The 25,358-nt window shown below is 41.9% G+C and overlaps 1 protein-coding gene across 2 annotated transcripts in view; it reads right to left on the bottom strand.

The window, feature by feature from the left end:
• LOC122805610 (BTB/POZ domain-containing protein KCTD3-like) overlaps positions 1-25,358 on the bottom strand; it is a 2,987,990-nt gene that overhangs the window by 2,454,896 nt on the left and 507,736 nt on the right. The gene's annotated exons all lie outside the window — the stretch shown is intronic.

Raw genomic sequence — 25,358 nt, 5'->3', positions numbered from 1 at the left:
AAAATCACAGCATCCATGGGACCTGATGGTGTCCCCGGCTGTGTGCTCCACGAACTCAACGAGGAATTAAACCCACAGCTAGGACAGCTGTTTAATCATAGTCTTACCTCTGGATACATTACCCAGGGAGTGGCGCACTGCAACTGTGGTCCCACTTCACAAAGGCGGTGCCTCCACCGACCATGGAAATTACCGGCCCATTAGCTTGACAAGCCTTATCTGCAAAGCCATGGAGAGGATCATAATGGACCTCATAAATAAAGACATAGGGAATTTGCAGACTTTGGATCCATCCCAGTTTGGCTTTGTCAAAGGCAGATCATGCCTTCTAAACTTGGTTGACTTTTGAAACAGTCACCAAAGCCATTGATGAGGAAAGGCAGTCCATACAGCCTACCTCGATCTGGCGAAGGCCTTGATACAATACCCCACTCGGGTATCATTGAAAAACTCATCAGCTTAAATGTTAACCCATACATCACAAGATGGGTTGCAAACTGGCTGAGTGACAGAACCCACAGGGTCAGAGTTGCTGGCGCCATGTCAGACTCAAAGCCTGTCACAAGTGGTGTACCACAGGGCTCAGTCCTGGGCCCACTCTTGTTTGGCATCTACTTTTCCGAAGTACAAGCAAACACAGGAGGGTTATGGCTGACAAAGTTTGCAGATGACTGCAAACTGGGCGCCATAGTAGAAAACACATCTGACACAGATATCCTTCAGAAGGGTCTCACAGAAACGGATAACTGGTGCCAGAGCCATGGCCTAAAGTTAAATGCCAAAAAATGCATAGTCATACCCTTCGGGAAAAACAAGGTTACCCCTAGCTACCATATAGGTGTCAATCCACTGAGCACAGAAGAAGTCATCAGGGATCTGGGGACCCAGGTTGACAGTAGCCTTTCGTTTGACACTCATGTTGCTAAAGTAGTTAGGAAAACCTTCTACATTGCCCACCTGATCATGAAGGGATTCACATCTAGATCAAGGGAGGTCATAGTCTCCCTATACTCATCACTCATCAGACCAATGATTGAGTACAATGCCCCATTCGGAATGTATCTGACCCGACACTTGCAGCAGCTGGAGAGGCCACAAAAGTTCCTCACCAAAAGGATAAAGGGTCTCAAACATCTGTCCTATGCTGCCCGACTGAAAGAACTCCAGCTCTATTCAGTCGCACGCTTGCTCAGAGGTGACCTTTGCCTAACATACAAGGCCATGTCAAACCCAGATTTGATGAATATGCTGCACCTCAAAAAATCTAGATCCATCAGAGCCACAAGGGCGGGAGACTTAAACCTCGACACGGCTATTAATAGGATGTGCTGGAGGGATAGATTCATCACCCAAAGACTCCCTACGCTGTGGAATAAAATCCCGGTATATGTCAGGCAGAGCACCTCGCTGGCCTTGTTCAAGAGAAATCTTGACCAATGGATGGGAGATCGCAGATATACCCCAGGGATTACCTCAGTGTCACTGCTCGACAGAGGCACAGCAAAATAATGGGTATAGTTCCCCATACTAAAGGGGTGGCGTAAGCCACAAAACTATGGGCTAGGCTTGTAAATGCCCTCGGGCAGATAGCCTAGTATGAACCTATGAACCTATGAAGCAAAGGCACCACCTGATAACATTCCATACTATGTTGGACCAGACAATGCCTGTGAAGTCCAGTGATACCACACAGAGGGGAATGATGACATACAAAGTCATCATCTGAAACCTGACAAACAGATGTGCCTGCTTATATGTAGGTCTAAACCTTGATGTAAACTCTCCATCCATTTCAGAACCAAGAGGAAAGAGCAAAAATCTTGGTCTCATTACAAAGGTAGGACAGTCTCAAAAGACCCACAAAAAAGTAGAAAAGACTTGTCCAAACAACTCTGAGGAAAATGGCCTGTTCTCTAACTGGCAACACTACACGACAGGACTACGGATATAGAGTCACGTGGTGTTGGTCTCCTGGCACCTTAGCTAGTACCACTGGGGAGAGGACCATATTACTTTTGAGAGTCCTCCTCTGTTGACAGGGGGTGTTTATTGGTTGAGATTATAAAAACGGGATGCATGGAGTTGTCACTGTAGCCCTCTGTGCTAAAAATGACTTATTTTCTTCTTCTGAAGGTGATTCACCAGGTCTTTTGACGACTGGATAAAAAAGGATCCCCTCCCAGAATGGAGTTGTCCATGACTGCCTACTAAGATATTCTTTAAGGAAGAAAAGTCTCAGCCACATACCAGAGCTTGCTATGCTAAACATGGCATTAAAGAAACCATTTGGAAGCCCACTGTTGAAGCTGTGGGCAGGGCTTTGACCAACTTCTCCTTAACTCTGAACTCTGAAAAGGTTGCAAGCGTTTCTAGTGCCTGAGCCACCAAGAAGTACAGGAACCTAGGATAGGAAAGACAGGCCAAACGTAGTAGAAGACAACACACTCCTGCCCATCCTCTCCAGTGTTTTAGACTCAATGTCTGCATCAAGGCAGCTAAGGGCTGTTGTCTCTGGGTCCTATGCTAGACCGCAAATACCAAGTAAGAATCTAATTCAGGATACCTGTTACAATCTCACTCTAATAAAAGGAGTCTTTCAAAGGGTGCATTCTTTCTCAACAGAAGAGGCAGATATATCTGGAACATGCAAGCTGCAAATATATATTTATAAACAAGGTTCTAAATGGCAGACTGCCTAAGTTTCTTACTGTTTCTTTTGCCAGATACCCATTGTGACATTTCTAGGGGTGACCGGATGAGTTTTATAGGGCAGCCAATAACGGAGTTGTTCAGTTATTGAGCCATAAGGTTTCTTTAGAGAAATTAATCATCTTACGAATACTGCAGGGATGGTAGGCTTCTTTATCCTCATCCATCTCAGAGATAAGAACTTCTGCATCCTTGAACACCTTTCAGGATGCAGGAAGTGAAGGAGAACTCGCAGGTCTGGAGTAGGTGTGCTTGTAGAGGGGAGCCAAATATTTGGCAGGTTGCTAATAGAGGGCATGCACAAGCAGTATGCCAACTGATGGTGACACAGGAACTTGAAAGGCTGCATCAAATCCACTAATGGGATCAGATAATGTTCTGTAATGGTGTGATTCTGAACCTGTGAGAACAGATCCCACCAGACCTCAAGCAGTTAACTGAACCTGACCATCCTGAACCACAGGCACTAGTGTGGGAGTACCCAGAGGGACTTCTCAGCGCAGGCCACTGAATCCTGCTGCATGCAGGGAGAGGAGTAATGAGCAGTACAGTACTCTCCCAAGTAAGGCCACCAAGCACTAGGAACAGCTATCTGAGAGCAGGCCAATTACATGTGAGAACTGGACATTTAACTAGGGAAGGGTCAGTGCCTACACCCCAGCATGCACACTACCCAACATGGCTACTGTGGATGCATACCACCTGATCCCCTCATCATCTTCCAGAGAAGAAGCATGTGTTCTCTAGCCTGACTTCTAACCTAGTCAAAGGTGAAGAAGTGATGCAAAAGGACTTGGAAACCATGTGACAGATGCACTAACCTCCAGGACTGTGTCACCAATTTCACTAAATTACATTTGTATGGTGACAGCTGGAGACACAAAGTCTAGATAGTCTTCCCTTAAAATATGTTTATAGTCATCCTCTCTGCTAGCCCTATCCTTCCCCTCTCACCCTTTTGTCACGTCTTCCATATCCTTACAAATGTCTCAGTAGATTCTTCAACACTAGTCATACTTTTAGTCTACTCCATGGGTATATAACCCTTTCAGTAAAGACCTTTTCAAGATCTAGAGATTAATTCCTCTCTCTTGAATCAATGTCCATTCCCCTCCTCCCCATATTTTCTGTTAAGGATGACCCCTTCACATCTTCCTACCACGATCCTGAGTGCCCATACAACTTCCCCTTCTCTAATATACATTGAGAACAGCTCCAGTAATTTCTTTATTTACTTATTTATTATTTTAAACTGATTTTAACATAAGACCCAGATTTTTCCTCATTTGTTTTGTCTGTTACTCAAAATCCATGCTTTTTAAGACAAATCATAGAGAATTGACATGCATTTCAGTTTCCGAGTTTGTATCCTTAGCTCTGCAAGTGGACACATATCTTATTATTCTATCTACTTTCTAAGCTTGTAAGAGGAAGGGACAACTTATCACTGCAGACAGCAGGCAGAACCAGATCTTTCATTCTGCCGGAGTCATTTGCTGGTCTGTACTTGCAGAGTTTACAGTGCAGAACTAAACCCAATGAAGGGGGTGCTTAACATTTGCTAAGATTGTGTCTCAAGCCACAATAGCGCTTAAATGATTTGTCTTTTTCTGAATATCAGAGCTTAATCACCATCCTCCATGCACATCAAAACTGTTCTACATGCTCCTAGACTCCAGTCCTTTCTAAAAGGTCATAAATAAAACTAAGGCCCTGGCAGAATGTTCCTTGTCCTTGCTTGGAACAGTTTTGCTGTGGTGGAAATAACAAAAAGTAATAAAAAGACCATTTTGTAATAGTCTGCTTTGACAGAGGTTGTCCCTTCTTACCTTCACAAGAAATCAATGACCAGAAGCTGTAGTCACCAAAGCCGTAGATGAGGGTAAGGTAGTCCATACAGCCTATCTAGATCTTGCCAAGGCTTTTGACACCCTCCCCCACACAGGAATTATAGATAAACACACTAAACTAGGTATAAATCCCTATGTCACAAGGGAATCCACACTGTGAAAGTAGCAGACTCTAAATCCAACTTCAGACAAGTGGAGTACCACAGGGTTCAGTCCTAGGTCCTCTGCTGCTTGGTATCTACTTCTCTGAAATACAGGCTAACACAGAAGGTCTTTGGCTAACAATGTTCGCAGATGACTGCAAACTAGGAGCCATAATCAAAACTCCTAACGATGTGGACATCCTACAAAAGGGCCTAAATGAGACAGATGCATGGTGTCAAAGCCATGGCCTCAAGCTCAATGCCAAAAAGTGCATGGTCATCCCTTTTGGTAAAAACTTTGTACCCATGAACTACCACATAGGCGGTAGTCTACTTAACACCGAAAGTGTGATAAGAGACCTTGGGACCCAGGTGGACAGTAGTCTCTCCTTTGATAATCACATCACCACAGTAGTCAGGAAATCCTTCTACGTGGCACACCTCATCACAAAAGGTTTCTCATCCAGGAAAAAAGAGGTCATTGTTCCTCTCTACTCATCACTCATTAGACCCATTATAGAGTACAATGCTCCTTTTGGTATGTACCTCACAAGACATCTACAACTGGAAAGGCTGCAGAAATACCTCACAAAGAGGATTACCGGCCTCAAACAGATGCCCTACGTAGACCGTCTCAAAAAACTCCAGCTTTACTCCGTCACATATCGCCTACTCAAAGAGGTGATCTCTGCCTAACATACAAAGCTATGTCAAACCCAGAGCTGTTGGACATGCCCCACTTAAAGAAACCCCAAACCCTTCGAGCTACACGCTCTAGGGACCTAAACCTTGTCACTACAATAAACAGAACATGCTGGAGGGATAGATTCCTGTCCGAGAGACTTCCCATACTCTGGAACGAACTACCTATTTATATCAAACAAAGCTCCTCATTAGCACTCAAGAAAAATCTTGATGATTGGCTGGGAGATAGGAAATTCACCCCGGGGATCACTTCTGTGGCTCTGCTTGACAGGGGCACAGGAAAATAATTTTCTTGGGTGGCAAAAGCCAGGGTACCGTTTGGCTAGGCTTATATAAGCCCTAGGGACAGTAGCCTAGTACCTACCTATGAACCCATGATCCTAAGAAGTTGTGAACGATTTTTTTCTGTCAAAGTTGTACCAGATTTGTCAGTGAGCATCCAGGGTATGACGTACACTTTCTCTCAAATTTTTGGGTTCTGAAAAGAAAAGAAGATGGATACACTGGCTTAAAGTAAGCTTGGATACCACTCTATGCATAAAAGAAGGATTTATTCTTAAAGAAACCCCGTTTCTGTGAAAGACGAGAAGGCTAACACAACATAAAAGCTTGCAATTTGGAGACTCTTCTTGCAGAGGTCAGATCAATCAGCAAAACTGTTTTCCATGTTAAAAACCTCAAGTCATTAAGATGACCTGGTTCAAATGGAGCAATTGTTAGGAGGCTCCACTGGTTTTCTGGGAGTTTTCTTAATGTAGCACCTCTTTCGAAAACATTTTTGACATGAGAATGCATTGAAAGAGGGGAATCCATGGACAAATATGCTAGAATGACCGACAAATGAACTTGATACAGGACTAAGACAGACCATGGGACATAAATGCAATAAAATTTATTTTATTTTATTTTACATTTGTTGACCGGGCTAGTCTGGCTGGATATATGTCCATTTTCAGCAGAGGCCTGAGGAGAAAAGCTCCACTATGTACTAGTACAAACATAACATAACAAGGTACATAAAAAAAAAGCACAATAGGATACAGTATTATAGGCATGTAAGAGAGCTAAAATAGCTTAGTAATAGTATAGAAGCAAATACAATAGAATATAGTCAAAACAGTGAGGATTCCTAGTTCTATAATCTTAACCATGCAATCATACTAATGTTGAAGGAGAGAAAATAGTGACTCATCCCTAAGTCTAATAGTCATATATGCAGCATTTACAATAATGATAACACTTTTAGTGCTAGGGTACTATTTTTAAGAAACAGAGTAGTTCCATATGTAGCAGGATATAGATTTAAACAGAAAGGATATATGACTGGTTGTAGTAATATGTCAAGTAGAAAGAGCAGAAGGTGTTGATGAAAATTAAAAAAGGAAGTGAAATTCAAGGAGAGCTACAGAGGGGGGTAGCACTAGTGATAGTGACAAGTAAAGGAGTAGAGTAAACAGCTGTAAGGAGAGTAAGATGCTGAGGTCAGTCAGGATTAGAGCAAGGACAAAGCCAGTGAGATTTGAAATAGTTCCTTAGTCGTTTCTTGAAAAGTTGTGCTGATCCTAGAGTGGTCAGTTCTATGGGAAGTTTATTCCAGTGTGAGCCAACAACATTTGTGAACAAGGAGTCACCAGCTTTATTGTGAGATTTGAGAGTCGCAACTAGTAGTTTGTTAGCTGATCTAAGTGAACTAAGATTCTTGAAAGGGGCAATAAGGTTATTAAGTATGTGTGTATTGGTATTTTAAAGGTAATAACTAGTTGATGTAGGAGAATAAGATTTTGTAGCTCTAGCCAACCGAGCTTTTTGAGATTAACACAATGATGGGTTCGAAAAGGGGAGCCTGAGGCAAACCTGGCAATGCTATGGTAGGCTGTGGCAAGTTTTTGAAGGTTAGATTTTGACAGGTTTATTAGAGATGGAGAGGCGTACAATAACGTAGAGATTAGATGTGTTTGGGCAAGGGACACCCTGGTGGTAGGAGTAAGAAAGGGCTTGAGTCTATAGAGGGCACCTATCTTTTTATTAACTGTTTTGATGGTTAGGTCAATGTGGTAATCAAAGTTAATTTGATTATCAATTGTAAAGCCTAGAAGTTTAGTAGAAGAATCAGGTGATATGATAGTGCCATTGTTAGATACAATAGAAAAGGAAAGAGGGATAGACTTAGGGGTTGGGGAGAAGAGTAATAGTTTGGTTTTTTTGGGGATGAGGAGGAGACAGATATTTTGGAACCATTTTTCAGCTGTTGAAAAGATTTTTTGGGTTGAAGAATAAAGTACAGCTGGAGATGCAGCAGAACTGATGCTAGTTGAATCATCTGCATACTGAATACAAGTGGATGTTGGGAGTGAAGTAGACAGGTTGTTTATAAATATGGAGAAGAGGAGGGGACCTAAGATGGATCCTTGAGGGACACCGATAGTGATTGGGAGCAGAGAGGATAGATGGCTGTCACAAAGGACAGCTTGTTTCCTATCTTTCAAATACGAGTTGAACCAGTGTAGAGCTGAAGAGTCAAGTGAGAATGATGTCAGAGTGTCAAGTAAAAGTTGATGGTTAACCATATCGAAGGCTTTAGAGAGGTCAAGAAATACAGCAGAGGAAAATAGGTTGTTATTGCGATTTTTGTTGATGGTATCTGTGAAGGAGAGAAGTGCAGTGGAGGTGCTATGGAAAGGTCGGAAACCATGTTGGGAGTCAGCAAGTAGGGTATTTTGTAAAAGATGGCGTAAAAGTTGTTGGTGTATACAGCATTCCATGATTTTAGATAGAGGTGATAGTAAGGCTATAGGACGGAAATTAGAAAGTTCATTTGAGGTACCTCCTTTATGCAGGGGAATGATATGGGAGACTTTCCAGAGGGAAGGAATTGTAGATTTGGTTATGGTTCTGTTAATTAAGATAGAGACTGGGTATGCTACTTCTGCTGCTGCTAGTTGTAGATATTCAGCTGGTAGTTTGTCGGCTGAGGGAGTGCATGGTTTCAGTTTTGAGAGTAACTTACGTATATGGGTTGTGGAGACTGTATTAAATTTTAAAGTGGGGGTGTACTTTTTCAGGGAGGGTTTTAGAAGGGGGGGTCATGGTCTTTGCTAGAGTGGTGACTGTTTCTGAGAAGAAGTTGTTGAATGTATTGGCTATAGTATTGGGGGGGGGGGACTGAGCTAAGTTAGCTGAAGTAGGTGTTTTGGTATTCCCTGGGTGGAGCAGTTTATTGATTCCTGACCAGAAATTGTTGGGGTTATGGTAATGATTTTGTTGATATTGAAGGATAATTTTTTTTTATCAAGATGGGTGAGTTTTTTTGTAGTATTTCTGAGGTGTTTGAAGTTTTGATGGTCAGTTGGGTTTTTAGTGGATCTCCATTTTGCCCATAGTTTTTTCCTTAATAGCATTGTTTTCTTGGTTTCTTTAGAAAGCCAAGGGGCAGCTTTGGATCCTGTTCTAATTAAGCGTGAGGGGGCATGACGTTCAAGAATTTGGAGGAATGTATTATTAAAATGGGTAACTGCTTCATCAAGTGGAAGGTGTTTTAGAGCTGACCAGTTACATACATGAAGTTCATTAAGGAAAGATGGAAGGTTGAATTTTTTTTTTGTTACGTATAGTACGAAAGATAGTTTGCTTGAGATTGTTGTTTTTTTGTTTTGTGATGTAGGTAAGAAGATGGTCGCTGATATTGTGTGGGAGTATTATATGAGAGGGGATTATTGTTGACCAATATCCAGTCCAGGATAGCTTGTTTATTGGTAGATTTGTGAACCCTAGTTGGGGAGTTTATGGTTTGTTGAAAACTAAAGAGGTTGAGGTGATGGGTGGGTTTTGGGGATATGCAGGAGTTCCAATCGACATTAAAGTCTCCTAAGATGATAGTTTCTTGGGGGAAGTAACATGAGAGCCAGCTAAGTATGTTTTCAAGTGTATTTAGGCTGTTACCAGGAGGGATATAGGAACATATTATGTATAAGGCTTTGGTTTTATTTACTTGGAATTTGTTACAGAGTATTTCAGCATTGGCAAGGGATGGAGGCTGGGAGTCAATTGAGGTCACTTGGAGTTCAGATTTATAAAGTAAGGCAACTCCCCCACCCTTTTTGTTCAGACGATCTTTCCTTAAAATGCTATAGCCAGGTGGAATAATTTCATTGTCTTTGGTACCTGGTTTAAGCCAGGTCTCAGTAAGTCAGAGGATATCAAATGAGTAGAAGTCAATTAAAGCATGGAGTTGTGCAATTTTATTGTTAATGCTACGAATATTTAGGTGTGCTATTGACAGGGAGTTAGAAGAGAAAGGAGAGTGCACGTTGTTTGTGGCTTGGTTTGAGTGGGTTTGGAGGAGTGAATTGTGTGGGCCAGGGTTGGGGTGAATGTCTCCATGTGACAATAAGAGTGATAGAGGGAGTGATAGTAATTTTGATTGTTTGAAGGGTATTAGGTAGAACTTTCTAGTAGTGTGGTACTTGTTGAGGAGTATCCTGTGGTAGTGAGGGGGAAGGTAGGGGTAAGATGCCAGGAGGTTAATATAGGTTTGTTTGGCTAAAGGAAGGACAGAGCTTGTGTGTTTATATAAGCTAGGGGATCTGCTAAGGGTGTAGTGTTCATAGGAAGTAAGTGTATAGTATAAAAGTAGAATGTTAAGAAGTAGGAGTAAGAAAAGTGGTTTAATAGTCAGGGGCATGTTTAGTTTGGAGAGCTAAGCAAGGTTTGAAATTAGTAGTGCTTTAATGGTATGGAATTGGGTGTGCTAGTAAGAAGGGAGTTGGGAGTTTGTAGGTGTGAATGAGGCTAGAGTTGTGATAGGTTGTGAGTAAATTGGCGGTGTGGCTGAGGATGTATAAGTTTAAGGTAACTGGGGTGGGTGGGAATTGGAGGTAGGGTAGGGGGCGGAGTGAACCCGAAGGGCGAACGGAGCAGGAAGAGCTAGAGAGGGCACAGAAAACAATCAGTGAGACGTGAAAAAGGCACTATGTTCAGTGCAAGTGATGGTGTACTGTGAGATAAGTAAAAGGAAAAAAAATAGGAAGATTGGGAGAGATACAAAAGTCGCTAGATGGCTGAGTGAGGTAGTAGAGATGGATATAATGCAGAACTAGAAAAGGGTTAGGACTAGTAGGATGGCAGGAAAGGCATGGACTCTAGTGGGAAAAAAGGAGTATAAGGGTATCTAGTGAATAGGGAACCACCTAATGACCAAGTCTGGAAGAACGAGAGATAGAGCAAGCAAAGAGTTCGCAGCTGGGATGTGATGATCGAGAAGTGAGTGTTATACTAAGGGCAAGGATATAGGACAGGGCGAGAGAGGATCAACTTAACTGCTACTACAGGGGGGGCTAGGTAGGCTGCTGGTTAGCTGGGAAGGGAAGACAAATATCCTGGAGGTTTTTAAATTAAAAATACATTAGCAGGACATACTTTCACACAAGGACTATAGAGGGTGCCAAGTCTTAGTGACAAGGAAGAGCAAATCCACTTCAGGACTCAGTTCCTTAATTTGGATTCCATTGGGCTTCTAGGAGTGGAAAGGCAGGCACTCAGGAATGCAGAGCTGGTAAAAATATGAGGGAGAGAGAAGATAAGTAGGTAAATTCAGCAGCCAGAAGGTGTTGAATAACAGACAACCAACTTAATATCTTATATTCTAAGTCTAGAGATAGAGTAGAAAGGCAGACCCATTACCAAAGTGTAAAACACACACACAAGAGAAGGGTAATACAGAGCAGAACACACAATCAGTACAGTTTTGTGCAGAATGTCTAATTAGGTACAATATACAAGTTAGCCTTAGCAACAGTGGTAATTATGCAATATGTCTGTTTAGGTACAACATAAAAGTTAGTCTTAGCAACAGCAGTAATTTGCAATATGTCTGTTTAGGTACAACAAAAGTTAGCCTTAGGAACAATATAATATTCAGCCACAAACGCCTGTATTTAAGAAAAGTAGGAGCTGAAAGGGAACTAGAAGACTAGTGGAATTATCGCTAGACACAAATGTATCACCTTTGTTATAATTCAGCTTATATTCATTAGTATTACAGGTGTTATATAAGCAAATATTACTTAAAACTTAAGAACATAGACACTGCATAGTTGGGAACCATGTGGACGCTAGCGACAGCGGTGCAGCAAATGCAGCCTGATATAGCAGCTGCGTCAAAGGGGGATTCAAGAAGCAAGCACGAGTTGCTAGAATAAGCTAATTATGCTGCTTGGATGGAGTTATAATAAACACGCTAACTTACTGTAGTTGCCTACCAAACAACATGTCAGAAATAAGCCAACAAATTTACCAGCTATAGTGTTTCCAACTTGAGGAAAACATACAGAATCTAGCAAAAGAGCGCTTAAGCAAAGCGCGATATCAAGTAGTAGGGTTACAGGCTAGGTACTCACTGTAGTTGACTACAAAAACAATAGGCCTAAAATAGCCAGCAACAGAGAACAAATAAACAAGCAATATAGTTAGCGACTTATAAAAAAAAAATGCCAACGGAATGCCTAAGCAGAAGCTGGCTATAATGAAGTAAAAAGGTTTACTGGCTTAGTTATTGCCCGGTTGAAAAGGCACTCCACGTGGGTCACAGTGACGCAATTGTAAAAATAAAGGTAGTCTAGCAGCAGAAACTAATGCTGCAGGTTCAGTAAAGTGCGACCAACAATGCGAGTTAAATAAAAACATTCACAGACAACAAAAATGAGTGTCACATAAGACTAAACAAACATTTGAAATAGCATCTTAAGAATGCAACTATGTACTCACAATGGACGTTTGCTTCCAGCCCGTGACACACACAGCAGCCTAAGGAGAAAATAATAGGGATGGAGCCGCTTTGAGGGGGGGTATATTTGTAATATGAGACAGGAAATGGATAGAAGGGGGAGGGGAAAGAGGGGAAGGGGTGGCCAGGGTTAATAGAGAGCAGTAGGGGATACCAGTGATTGCAAGATCTTGAAATTACAAAGCTATAGACTAGAGCTGTGAAGGCAGTAGGGAGGAGAGGTCTAGGAGTTAGAGAGAGAAAGAGAGAATAAGGAAGACGAAGAGTAAGGAGACTAGGGTAGTGCAGTATGGGCAGGGATGCAGCTATAATAAATGTGGAAACAATGGGAAGAGCTAGAGAGGGGTCCAAGGCACAGAAAACAATCAGTGAGACGTGAAAAACACACTATGTTCAGTGCAAGTGATGGTGTACTGTGAGATAAGTAAAAGGAAAACAAATAGGAAGATTGGGAGAGATAGAAAAGTCGCTAGATAGCTGAGTGAGGTAGTAGAGATGGATATAATGCAGAACTAGAAAAGGGTTAGGACTAGTAGGATGGCAGGAAAGGCATAGACTCTAGTGGGAAAAAAGGAGTGTAAGGGTATCTAGTGAATAGGGCGCCACCTAATGACCAAGTCTGGAAGAATGAGAGATAGAGCAAGCAAAGAGTTCACAGCTGGGATGTGGTGATCGAGAAGTGAGTGTTATACTAAAGGCAAGGATACAGGAGAGGGCGAGAGAGGATCAACTTAACTGCTACTAGAGGGGGGGCTAGGTAGGCTGCTGGTTAGCTGGGGAGGGAAGACAAATATCCTGGAGGTTTTAAAATTAAAAATACATTAGCAGGGCATACTTTCACACAAGGACTATAGAGGGTGCCAAGTCTTAGTGACAAGGAAGAGCAAATCCACTTCAGGACTCAGTTCCTTAATTTGGATTCCATTGGGCTTCTAGGAGTAGAAAGGCAGGCACTCAGGAACGCAGGGCTGGTAAAAATATGAGGGAGAGAGAAGATAAGTAGGTAAATTCAGCAGCCAGAAGGTGTTGAATAACAGACAACCAACTTAATATCTTATATTCTAAGTCTAGAGATAGAGTAGAAAGGCAGACCACAGACCCGTTACCAAAGTGTAAAACACACACACAAGAGAAGGGTAATACAGAGCAGAACACACAATCAGTACAGTTTTGTGCAGAATGTCTGATTAGGTACAATATACAAGTTAGCCTTAGCAACAGTGGTAATTATGCAATATGTCTGTTTAGGTACAACATAAAAGTTAGTCTTAGCAACAGCAGTAATTTGCAATATGTCTGTTTAGGTACAACAAAAGTTAGCCTTAGGAACAATAAAATATTCAGCCACAAACGCCTGTATTTAAGAAAAGTAGGAACTGAAAGAGAACTAGAAAACTAGCGGAATTATCGCTAGACACCGTGAAACACTAACCCTTTACGGGTGCTATTTATTTTCTTGGTTTTAACTAGAAAACCCTTTTCATGTGCTTATATATGATTTTTTTAGTAGTAAACTTTCTTGTCTCTCTTAGTATGTGCTACGCATCCTCAGCAAACAAGTGCCTAAAAAGTAATAAGACCCTATCATCCTGCCCCTGATCTTGTGTGAGTAAATCCAGTATGTGATGAGGCTTGTGGTAATTGCCCCTGGCCCATTCCAAAATAAGGAAGAACTACTGTCACCTGAGTCAGAAGGGTATCACCAGAGTGATACTTGGAGTATCCTCTTGAATCTTCATAAGTACTCTGGATATCAGTGAAAAAGCGTACACAAGCATTTCTATCAAAAGAAAATAAAAGGCACCTGTCTTTCAGGAACAGAATTTTGCCAGTTGATTGTTTAGAGAGGAGGTAAAAAAGATCTATCTGAGGAATTTCCCACAGATGGATCAAATCTTGGAAGACTCCTGATTCATTTTCCATTTGTGAGGTTTGGCCTTGGTCCTGCTCAGCCTTGTCTACATCACAATTTTGCTCTGATAGAACGTAAAATGCCTGTAGAGTGAGACTGCGCTGCAAAGCTATACTCCATGCTAATATGGCTAGTCTGCATAGGGGGTAAAGACTTGGATCCCCCTTGCTTGTTTATATACCACAAGTCTATAACCACTTGAATTCATCCCAGGGAACACAGATGATTCAGACAGTTGACAGTCTTTATAAGAGCTAGTACCTCCTTTACATTAACATGTTTTGGTCTGTTTTTATTGTCCCAAAGACCCTGTACCTTTTTGCCAGTTGATACTGCTACCTATGCAAAGTCTAAGGCATCCACTGTAACTGACTGCAATGGGCTATAACAGGAGCTAGACACTCTGGGAACACACTTGGAACTGTGGATTGCCCAAAGGGTAAGGCAGATAACAGGTACTATGATTCAGACACACAAAAATCTGGATAAATAGGAATGTAATGATACACATCTTTTAAAGCTAAGGTTTACTAGAAAATTCAAATGAGGAAAAAAAGGTACCATGTTGTAAAGTGAAAACATTTTAAACTTGGGCACCATCACAAACTTATCCAGGAAATAAAGCTCTACAACTGGGATCCAGGAATTTTCTTTCTTACATAACATACTCAGGTAAAATCCTTTCCCTAGTTGAGGGAGGAGAAACAACATCTTTTGCCTTGTGACACAGATTGTGATACTAAACAAGAGGAAAGAAAAGTGTTTGGTCTAGCAGATGAGGACGAATCTCCTAGAAAGGAGGAACTTCCTTCCACTGCTATTTTTTTCCTAGATGTTAACATTCAGGACCCATTTATCTGAAACAATCTGTTGCCAAAAAAAGAGAAATGGGGATTCAGACGTTTTGGAAGGAATAAGGGACTGCCAGGGTGGAACAGTGGGAGGAAAAGGTTCCTTTTATAGTCAATCATTCTTACTTACTTGACTATTATTTTGTTCGGGGGAGGGGGGGGTCCTGCTTTACTTTTGGAGCCTCCATGCCATTGTTTTTTAAACATCTGCTTACCACCACCATACTGCTGAGACTGTTCCCTTTGTTTCTCAGTAAAATCAGACGAGGTAGCAGAAAATTCCATGGGGAATTTAGAGAAGGAAGGCAGAAAAATCTGATAGATTCCCTGATTCAGCTTACCTCTCATCACATTTTTTGATAATCAGGGGGTCCAAAACCTCAATCTCTATCCAAGGGAGAATTCAATGTATCATCTTTAACTTCTTCTACGAGGTTCTGAGAATACAGACAGGCCTCATTAAAACAGTACCAGTGGCAGCAGCCATGGAAGGAGTATTTACAGAGTTGTAAATTTTTTTATTTATTTTTATTTATTTATTACATTTGTTAACCGGGAAAAAGTTCGACTTGGCCAGGAGCCCGTTTTCATCGGAGACCCGGGAAGAAAAGCTCCAGAGACAGAGTACAATACAGTACCAAAAACAGCACCAATTTATATGTGACTATTTACAAATGAATATTAAAACACACAAATTCTGTTGCAAGCTTAAGTACAGAGCATGAAAATGATGGTACAATACAAATAACATATTACTGACGTAGAATGTTACACATGAAATAGTGGGTTGAAACAGTCTCGAATATTGCAAAGTCAAACAAAATAGGTTCATAGGTAGGTACTAGGCTATCGGCCCAAGGGCCTACATAAGCCTAGCCAACAAGGTTCCCTGGCTTATGCCACCCAAGAAAGTTATTTTCCTGTGCCACTGTCGAGCAGAGACACAGAAGTGATCCCCAGGGTGTATTTCCTATTCCCCATCCACTCATCAAGATTTGTCTTGAAGAGTGCTAATGAAGAACCTTGCTTGACATAGATGGGTAGCCTGTTCCAGAGTATGGGAAGTCTCTGGGACAGGAATCTATCCCCCCAGCATGTCCTGTTTATTGTGGTGACAAGGTTTTTGCCCCTAGAGCATGTAACTCGGAGGGACTGGGATTTCTTTAGGTGAAGCATGTCAAACAGCACTGGGTTTGACATAGCTTTATATGTTAGGCAGAGATCACCTTGGAGTAGGTGATATGCTACGGAGTAAAGCTGGATTATTTTGAGACGGTCAGTGTAGGGCATTTGTTTGAGGCCAGTAATCCTCTTTGTGAGGTACTTCTGTGGCCTTTCCAGCTGCTGCAGATGTCTTGTGAGGTACATTCCAAAAGAGGCATTGTACTCTATAATGGGTCTAATGAGTGTCGAGTAGAGGGGAACAATGACCTCTTTTTTCCTGGATGAGAACCATTTTATAATGGGGTGTGCCACGTAGAAGGACTTCCTGACTACTGTGGCGATGTGACTATCAAAGGAGAGACTACTGTCCACCTGGGTTCCAGGTCCCAAGGTCTCTATCACACATTTGGTGTTAAGTAGATTGCTGCTTATGCGGTAGTTCATGGGTACAGAGTTTTTACCAAAGGGGATGACACTGCACTTTTTGGTATTGAGCTTGAGGCCATGGCTCTGACACCAGGCATCTGTCTCAGTGAGGCCCTTCTGTGGGATGTCCACATCATTTGGGGACTTGATTATGGCTCCTAGTTTGCAGTCATCTGCGAACCTCATTAGCCAGAGGCCTTCTGTGTTAGCCTGTAATTCAGAGAAGTAGATAGACAGGAGAGGTCCCAGGACGGAACCCTGTGGTACTCCACTTGTCAGTTTTGAGGTCAGATTTGGAGTCTGCAACTTTTACAGTGTGGGTTCTGTCAGTGAGCCAGTTGGCAACCCATCTTTTGACGTAGGGATTTATACCTAGTTTAGTGAGTTTAGCTAAAATTCCAGAATTAGGGATGGTGTCGAAAGCCTTGGCGAGGTCAAGATAGGCTGTGTGAACCACCTTACCCTCATCTACAGCTTTGGTGACTGCCTCAAAGAAGTCGATCAGGTTCAGGAGGCATGATCTGCCTTTCACAAACCTGAACTGGGTGGGATCCAGAGTTTGGAAGTTACCAATGTCTTTGTTTATGAGTTCCATGATGATACGTTCCATGGCCTTGCAGACCAGGCTAGTCAGGCTAATAGGTCGATAGTTCCTGGGATCAGTGGTGGCTCTCCCTTTGTAGAGTGGGATAACTGTTGCTGTGTGCCATTCAGTGGGCACAAAGCTTGATGTGAGGCTATTATTAAACATGGTGCTTAAGTGGGGAGCCAGTTCGTTCTGAAGTTCATGTAAAACGCAGCCTGAGATGTTGTCCGGTCCTATGGATGCTGTGTTTTTGGCTTTAGAGAGTGCAGCTTTTACCTGCGTAGTTGTGATTACAGGGACTCTGCATTCTTCCTGTATAGATATGGGCCCTTTAGGGGGTGAGGGCATAAAGTTAGCACTGAACCTATCTGCCAGGATGATGGCAATATCAGTTGGTTCTGTAATTTTTGTGCTGTTGTGCTGCAACTCAGAGCAGATCTGGGTGTTGCCATCGAGATTCTTGACATAGCTATAGAATGCTTTGTGGTTGTCCTTAGAATTAGTGGCAATTTTGTTTTTGTAGCTAGCTTTGGAGGATCTTATAAGGGCTCTCAGCTTCTTACTGAGTCTGACCAGGGAGATCCTCCACTCATGGGATTTTACTCTCTTTTGCAACAGTTTCTTCCTTCTGTTGTACAGTTTGTTTATGGCAGAGGACCACCAGATTGGCTTCCTTTTTTGGAGAATAGCGTCTTGGTTCCGTTTGGGATAGCACGATCCATGCACTCGTGTAAGTGCTTATAGAGTGGATTTGTGTAGGATTCAGCAGTTGTAACTGTATTGTCCATCGGCATGGATGTCATGAAGTTCACCACTTCTGTCTTAAGAAGCATGAAGTTGGCTTTGGAGAATTTTTTTACTGTGGTTCCCTTAATGGGGAGTGGGGGCAGGATGTGGATATCAAGGGTGATTAGCTTATGGTCGGATCGGACCAATGAGGAGTTGACTTCAGGTGTGGAACACCGGTCACTCATGTTGGTAATGACTAGGTTTAGGATATTGTTGCCCCTGGTGGGGGTGTGGATAAGTTGATCCAGGGCATTGGAGTTTATGAATTCCAGAAAGCGTTGAGCTAAGGAGTTGGTACATGAGTAGTTTTCCCAGTTAATGGTGGGGTAGTTGAAGTCGCCCATTATTAGGGTGTTTGGTTGAACCCTAATATTTTCCAGTACATCAAGAAAAGAGGAGTGGGAATCCTGGGGGATGGTGGGGGATCTGTAGCAAGCTACAATTTCGATTGCAGTTTTGCCCAGAGTTAGTTGTACTTGGATAACCTTGGACGCTTTATGCTGAGCAACTAGCCTGGAGGTGTGGATATACTTAATGAATATGGACACACCTCCACCTTTGGTGTTTTGGTCCAGGTTATATGGCCAAAACGTGTGGTATGACTTATAGCCTAGTATGGCAGGGGTGCTCTCTGAAGCCTTGAACCAGGTCTCAGTCACTGCACAGATATTGATTTTCTCCACTTTAAGGAGTGCCTCGAGGGAGTGCATTTTGAGATTTAGACTTCCAGCATCGAGTATCATTACCCTCAGTTTTTTCTTGCCTGTCCCTGTTATGGTGGTGAATTTGTCATTTGAACCTTGCCTAAAAAAGGCACTATAGGGGCAGCAAGAGCCTTAGCCAGTATCCTGAATCCCAGGGGCGACAGGTACAGGCCATCTGTGGCAAAGCATCGTGGTCTGCCGACCATGTCATCCCAAGCAGACAGATACTGGATCCCCTTAGAATGACACGAGAAGCTTAGCCAATTGTTGAAGTCCATCATTTTGTCCTTGTACTGCGGTATCATTCTGGGTGATGGCAGAATGCTACTCAGGGCTAGGGTCATACCTGCCTGGGCTACAAGATCAGAGAGTTCTTCCATGTCTCTTTTCATTTAGTCCAGGGAGGTACATCTCAGGTCATTCACACCAAAATGGACAATGACAGAGTCATATCTGTACTTGTTGTGGAGTGACCTGAGTGTGTGGGTTATGTGGCGGATCCTGGCACTCAACAGGCAGCTGACAGTAACCTTCTCCTTGTTTAGCCTGGTGAGTGGGACATCAGTGTTCCTGACTATAGAGTCCCCTTTGACTAGTGTGTTGGGTACGTCGTTTTGCCTTATTGGCTGTGGTTGAGTGGCACACTGAGTCTGTGGGCTATGTGTCGTTTGGGTTGTGTTGGGGGATGGAGGTTGCTTGCGTTTCTGCTTTGGAGGTCTCTGTTGCTTAAACAGATTATTATTGAGAGCCTTTGCGAATGTTTTTGTGTTACTATGTGTGGATTTTGGTGGTGTAGATTTAGTGAGACTATGTGATGTATGTGGTGTGCTGAAAATGTTTACCTTCTCCTCATGACTGTCAAGTTCAGTCTTGGTTGGAAAGCTTTACCTCCAGTTTGGCTAGATAATTGCATCTCTCACAGGTTGCAGTGTTGGGTGGTAGGAGGAGAGGGTTGTCTGTGTACATGAGGCAATTTCTACATTGCCTCAAGATGGCCAGATTCATCAGATAGACAGGAGAGAACACTGGGAGCTGACCCTTGGACATGCCTGAATAAAAAACTATTTTCCTCTAGATAAGTGAGGAAAGTGAGTACAAGTGTTTCTCTAAGCAAGTGGGAAAAGTAAGTACAAAAACTGTTTTCCTCTAGGTAATGAGGAAGGTTGAGTGCTATAGTAATTAGTAGCTTATTTAGTGCTTACAAGTTCTTAACAAGTGCTGAGCCCGAATAAGCAAATTTAAGTGCTAAAACTAAGAATCTGTATCTGCACTGGACGAGTTACAGGACAGAAACAAGTGCAAATGCAAGCTTTCAAATCAGAAAGTTGAGAGAGATGGAAGAGATTGCCCAAACAGCCAATAACTATAATTTCTGGGCCAGAACCACTCCATATGTGGTAGACAAGTTACCTAGTGCTTACCACTCCCACTGATAAGCTAGAAGGCTTCCCTCCAACACAGAAAGGCTTGGGGGGGGGGGGGCTCAGAAGCTTACATACAGTCCTGGATACAGCAAATCTGTATCTGGAACATTAGTTACAGGAAAGGTAGGAAACAGGCTTACAGTTTTTTTTTTTTTTTTTTTTTTTTTTTTTTTAATACAGAAAAGTAGCTAAAACTGTAGTAAAACAATTCACATGCAGTGCAAGCTAGCACACTTGAGTATGTAGCAATATTAGACCAAGCACAGTTTAAAAAATGCAATTACAAATACAACAGCAAAATACAGTGTATTCTCAGGAGTACCAACATATTTTTGAAAGGTGGATCAAGGGAGAGAAATTACAGTAAGAGGATGTAGACTATTGTAGAGTAGAAAAAGGAGGGATAGGATAATAGCAGTATGACAGGAACAGAGCCAATGAGTAGCTAGGTAGTTGTGTAGTAGTAGTTTGAACTCATGAGGCTGTGAGTTTTTAGCGCCAGTTTGAGGGAGGGTATTCCAGAGTTTGTTAATTTTGTTGGTGTAGAGACAGTCACCATGATAGTTGTGGGAGTGGGTGACCTTCAGCATAAGTTTATTGGAGGATCTGAGGGGCCTGGGATTGTAACTAGGCTGGACAAGACTGGAGAGATCAGGACAATTTGTGGGTTGGTGAATTAACATGTGGATCACAGTTAGTTGGTTGAGAGCTAAAAGGTTTGGGAGTTCTAGCCAGTTTAGCTGAGAGAACACAGTACAGTGGTGAGTCGTGTGTGGGGTATTTGTGGCAAACTTGCCAATTTTGTTATAACAGGATTCTAGATGATTTAGGTCAGTCTTGTGAAGGTTAGTGAGAATATGAGATCCACAGAGGAGGGAAGAAAGCAGGTGAGATCAGGTAGTGGCAAGCCTGGCATTGTAGGTACGATATGGGCTGGCCCTGTATAAGGTGCCAAACTTGATGTGCACTTTGTTGATTGTCAAAGAAACATGTTTTTCAAAAGTTAGATTCTTATCAGTAGTGACACCTAGTATGAGTTGTGGGTTCAGTTTTGGTTCCATTTGAAGAGAGGATTGACAGAGAGGTTTGACATGGTTTGGATTTATTATGTCTGAAGATTATTAATTTAGTTTTATTAGGGTTTAGGATAAGTTGATGTTTGGACAGGTAGTTTTCTATGTTTTGGAAAGATGACTGCATTTTTAACTGAAGTTGTACGGAAGAGAGGGCAGACCATATAAGGGTTGCATCATCAGCGTAGTGGACAATGGTCACTAGATTGGTAGCCAAGCTGAGGTCGTTTATGAATAAAATGAAGAGGAGAGGACCAAGAATAGAACCTTGGGTCACACCAACGGAGATGGGGAGTAGGGGGGAAATGTGTTTTCCCATTTAGTGGCTTGCTGCTGATTGGTAAGATATCTGAGGAACCTGGACAGAGAAGATGAGCAGAGGCCAAATGCTGAGAGTTTGTTTAGTAGAAGCTGGTGGGAAATGGTGTCAAAGCCTTTTGATATGTCAAGAAGGACAGAAGAGACAGCTTGGCCTTCATTTAGGAGATGTTCAATGGTGTTGGTAAAAGTGATTAGAGCAGTTGCAGTACTATGTTTAGGTCTGAAGCTGTGTTGTGAATTGGATAAGAGATTGTTACTAAGGAAGTGGTTAAGGTGTTGTTTGTAGATACACTTTTTTCCTAAGATTTTGGCTAGTGGGGAAAGAATGGCTGTAGGGCGTAAGTTGGTTAGGTCTTTGGAAGGACCACCTTTGTGGAGAGGGATGACGTGGGATATTTTCTAGAGATGTCAAACATAGTGTTAAGCAAATGAGTGATTAATCAAGATAGACATGGGGTAGGTGATAGATGGGGCTGTGATTTTTAGAAATTCATTGGGGAGCTGATCTACTGCCAGACACAGCAAGGTTTTAGTTTAGCAAGGAGTGATTTTATGTAACTTGTCTGAATGGAAGTGAAGCAGAAATTGTTGGATTATCAAGGGTAGGGGTGGGAAGAGTGAGGGAGGTATTTAGTATGTTGCCTTGTAGAGAAGTTATGGAGTTTATGAAGTGGGAGTTGATTTGAGTTACGACGGGATCAGAGTTATGAGTTGTTACTGCGGTTGGGGTAGGGGTGCGACCAGGGCATTGAACATAGTTAAGTCTTCCCAGAATTTTCGAGAGTTAAGTTGATGTTGCTGGCATGTTAGGAAGTATGACTGCTTGTCTACTTTGATTTTTTTTTTTTTGCTTGATTTCGTAGTTGTTTATAAGTAGTGAGGTTAGACCTGTTTGGCTCTATCCCTTTGTTTGAGTAAAAGTTTAGTTTCATTGGTTAACCAGGGCAGAGGCTTGGATTTTGAGCGAACTTTCCTAGTTGGAACTAGATTATTGAGTATGTTAAGAAATGTTGAGCTGAAAAATTAAATTGCCAGGTCTAGCTGAAGGTGCTTAAGTGGGGTCCAGTTACATTGTTGGAGAACCTGGTTAAAATCTGTGGGGGAGAATTTTTTTTTTTTTGTATTGTATGTATTTGTAGGAGATATTGCTGTGCGTACAAGTTCTCTGTACAGAAAGGTAGGTGAGTGGTCTCAGAGAGTCTGTGAGGCAACCTGATGTGTAACTTAGGTTGGTTTTGTTGATTGGTATCCAGTCTAATGTAAACTGTCTACTGGTATGTTTGTCAATGCAAATTGGACAATTTAAATGTAAATGTGTTTATAACAATGAGTAGTGACTTGAGAAATGGAAGAAACAGCTGCACAAGGCAGATTTTTCCTAACAGAAGGAAACTGAAGCAAAAACATTCCTCATACATTCACAGTCACTTAGGATACCACACATGCCTTACAGTTCAGAATTCTAAAAATCAAAGGTGCAGAAGCATACACTTTTCCCCCAAATGTAACAAAAGTTGGATTAGAGCTAAGAAAATGACTGGCAATATCTGGAAGAACTAAAGCTATAGCTGCCAGATAATATCTGAGATTAGTGTATAAAAACTTGAAAGAGTGAGGTACTTTATACATTCTATCTGCTTTCTTAAGGGCAGCAGGTTGGCTGTTGGGCAAACCACAGACTATGACAAACACATCCTACAATGCTGATAGCACTAGATAGGTGGGTGCGGATTCTGGAAAATCTAGTTTTAGCAAATCACAATATTTTCTAAGGAACTGAGAAACCTAAGAATTTTCCTACTGAAAACAATGGCTCTTTCTGTAAGTTGTCTCAGTGAAACAGAACACCTCACAGGGAGAATCAGAAACCTGAGTAGAAAACAATGCATCTGTCCTTTCACATTCCCCCACAGATTCAACTTCTAAAACCTCTTCAGGGATAGAGAAATTCCTTTTTATTTTACCAGAAACCACATTACAAGAAGAGTCAAGAGCCTGCACAAGACCCTTTGTCAAGGTCAGTAAATTACTCCTGTTCAGAGTAACTGACAGGAAGTTTGGAAAAAACAGACCCAGGATTGTCAGCAACAGCTCCCACAGGGAAGGACATAACAATCTGTCTAAGCAGCAGCATATATCCTGTCCCTTCTCCCATGAACAGTAACAGTGGCTCTCCTTTGCCTTCTAAGGGGACCACAGCAGCAACAGAGGATTTGGCCCATGATGACTGTATGAACAAGACCAATGAGATCCAAAGAAAAAAAAGTTCCTGGTAAAATAAAAAGGGATTTCTCTATGACACTGTTCAAGAGGAACCTGGATGAGTGGATGGGGCACAGTAAATTGTTACTGGTGGCAGCACCTGCAAACCTCCTGGGAATGGGAAGTCATCACTAAATGCAATCTTGGGTATTGACTAGCATTTCGATGGTATACTTATGATCCTATGAGTACTGAGGAAGCAGATTTGGCCACAGCAGTCACCAACCTGTTGCTGAGGCACATTACCTGCCTGCTGTGGTGGCAAAGGTTGCTTAATAAACTTTTTATTTTTTTAGTTGGAAGGTGATCTGACTGAGGATCCAGTAATTGTTCCATGATCAAGCTGAAAATGATATTCGCTTCCTGGGTAAGCTTAGCAGCAGCAGTCAGTTAAACAAGAAAGTAACTCCCCTCCCACCAAAAAAAAAATCAGTAAAAAAGCACTTTAAACATTTTCCTCAGTCCCAAAAAGTAAAAAAACACAATTTCTCCATAGAAAAGGTAGTTTTAAACAAATTTTAACCACAAAAGTAAGTGTGCTCCCATTTAAAAGTACACAAAAGTCATGAGATAGTCGAGGAATATACTTTTTCCTAGCTTGAAAGTGCTCGTTTCTCCAAAAAGTTTAAACAAATTTTAAAAGTAATGTGGAAGGTTTTTCCCCAAAGTGAAACTATCTATCTAGCAATGGAACAGTGTTAGCTGACCATCGATCCTGGGAAGTCAGCAGAAGGAAAGCTGTTTTGAAGGCTTCGCCTACCAAATCTGTCATTTTAGTCAGCTCATATGAGGCTGACTAATGGTTTGGGTGTATGGAAGGTGTCAAAGTTTTGGAAGCTGACAGGATTTAACCCATATAGCTAAGGCTACATCAGCGGCGATCAATAAGATCAACAGAGTACAGATTTTCAGAAAACAGATAGTGAAAAATTATTCCTTGATACTGGAAAAAATGCAGCTCACCTGTTACTAGTGCTTAATCTTCCCTTTGCTTTCCACTTCAAACACTGAAACTAAGTATTCATTCTCCTTCCCTTTTACTGGTCTTTTGTGCTTTGCCTGACCAGGTTCACAGGAAAGTACTTGACTAGCTGCCCGTGTGGGCCATTTTAAGGCTAGCCAATTTCCTTTTTCTTGTTTGAATTAACCTATACTGTTTGGTGTTAGACTGGCCCCACCCATTCCATGGTCAATAATTATATTTTACCACTGACAATTTCGTGTGTGGGATTAAGCAAAGTAAGTGGACAGGGAAAATAACTGAGATACATTTTCTATTAACCATCCACAGATCCAAGTTGAGGTTGAACATGGTCAGGGTTCAGCTTTTTTGAACTTAGGACAGTCTGTTCCAGAGCAGTGGTATTCCTCTGCGGGACAAACCTGTCCCTCCAAACTATTCTGTTGAGGTATCTTCTGGATTAGATCCATGGAAAAAGTAATTCTGATGACATTTGACTTGCTGATCTGCAGTAGGTCTATCAGTACTGGGATACAGGATGTCTTGTATGCCAGACACAGGTCACCTCTTAGCAGTCGACAAGATATAGAGTATAGTAACAGGGCACTGAGTCAGTCCATGTAGGACATATCATTTATGCTTTGTATCCTTTAAGTAAAGTATGCCAAAAAGTGCAGTTGTGCACCTACCATAAATG

The sequence above is a fragment of the Protopterus annectens genome, chromosome 6.part1 (assembly GCF_019279795.1).
Source record: "Protopterus annectens isolate FY-2018-M chromosome 6.part1, PAN1.0, whole genome shotgun sequence".
NCBI lineage: Eukaryota > Metazoa > Chordata > Ceratodontiformes > Protopteridae > Protopterus > Protopterus annectens.
Note: the sequence above shows the minus strand (reverse complement) of the source record. Positions and strands in the feature narration are given on the sequence as shown.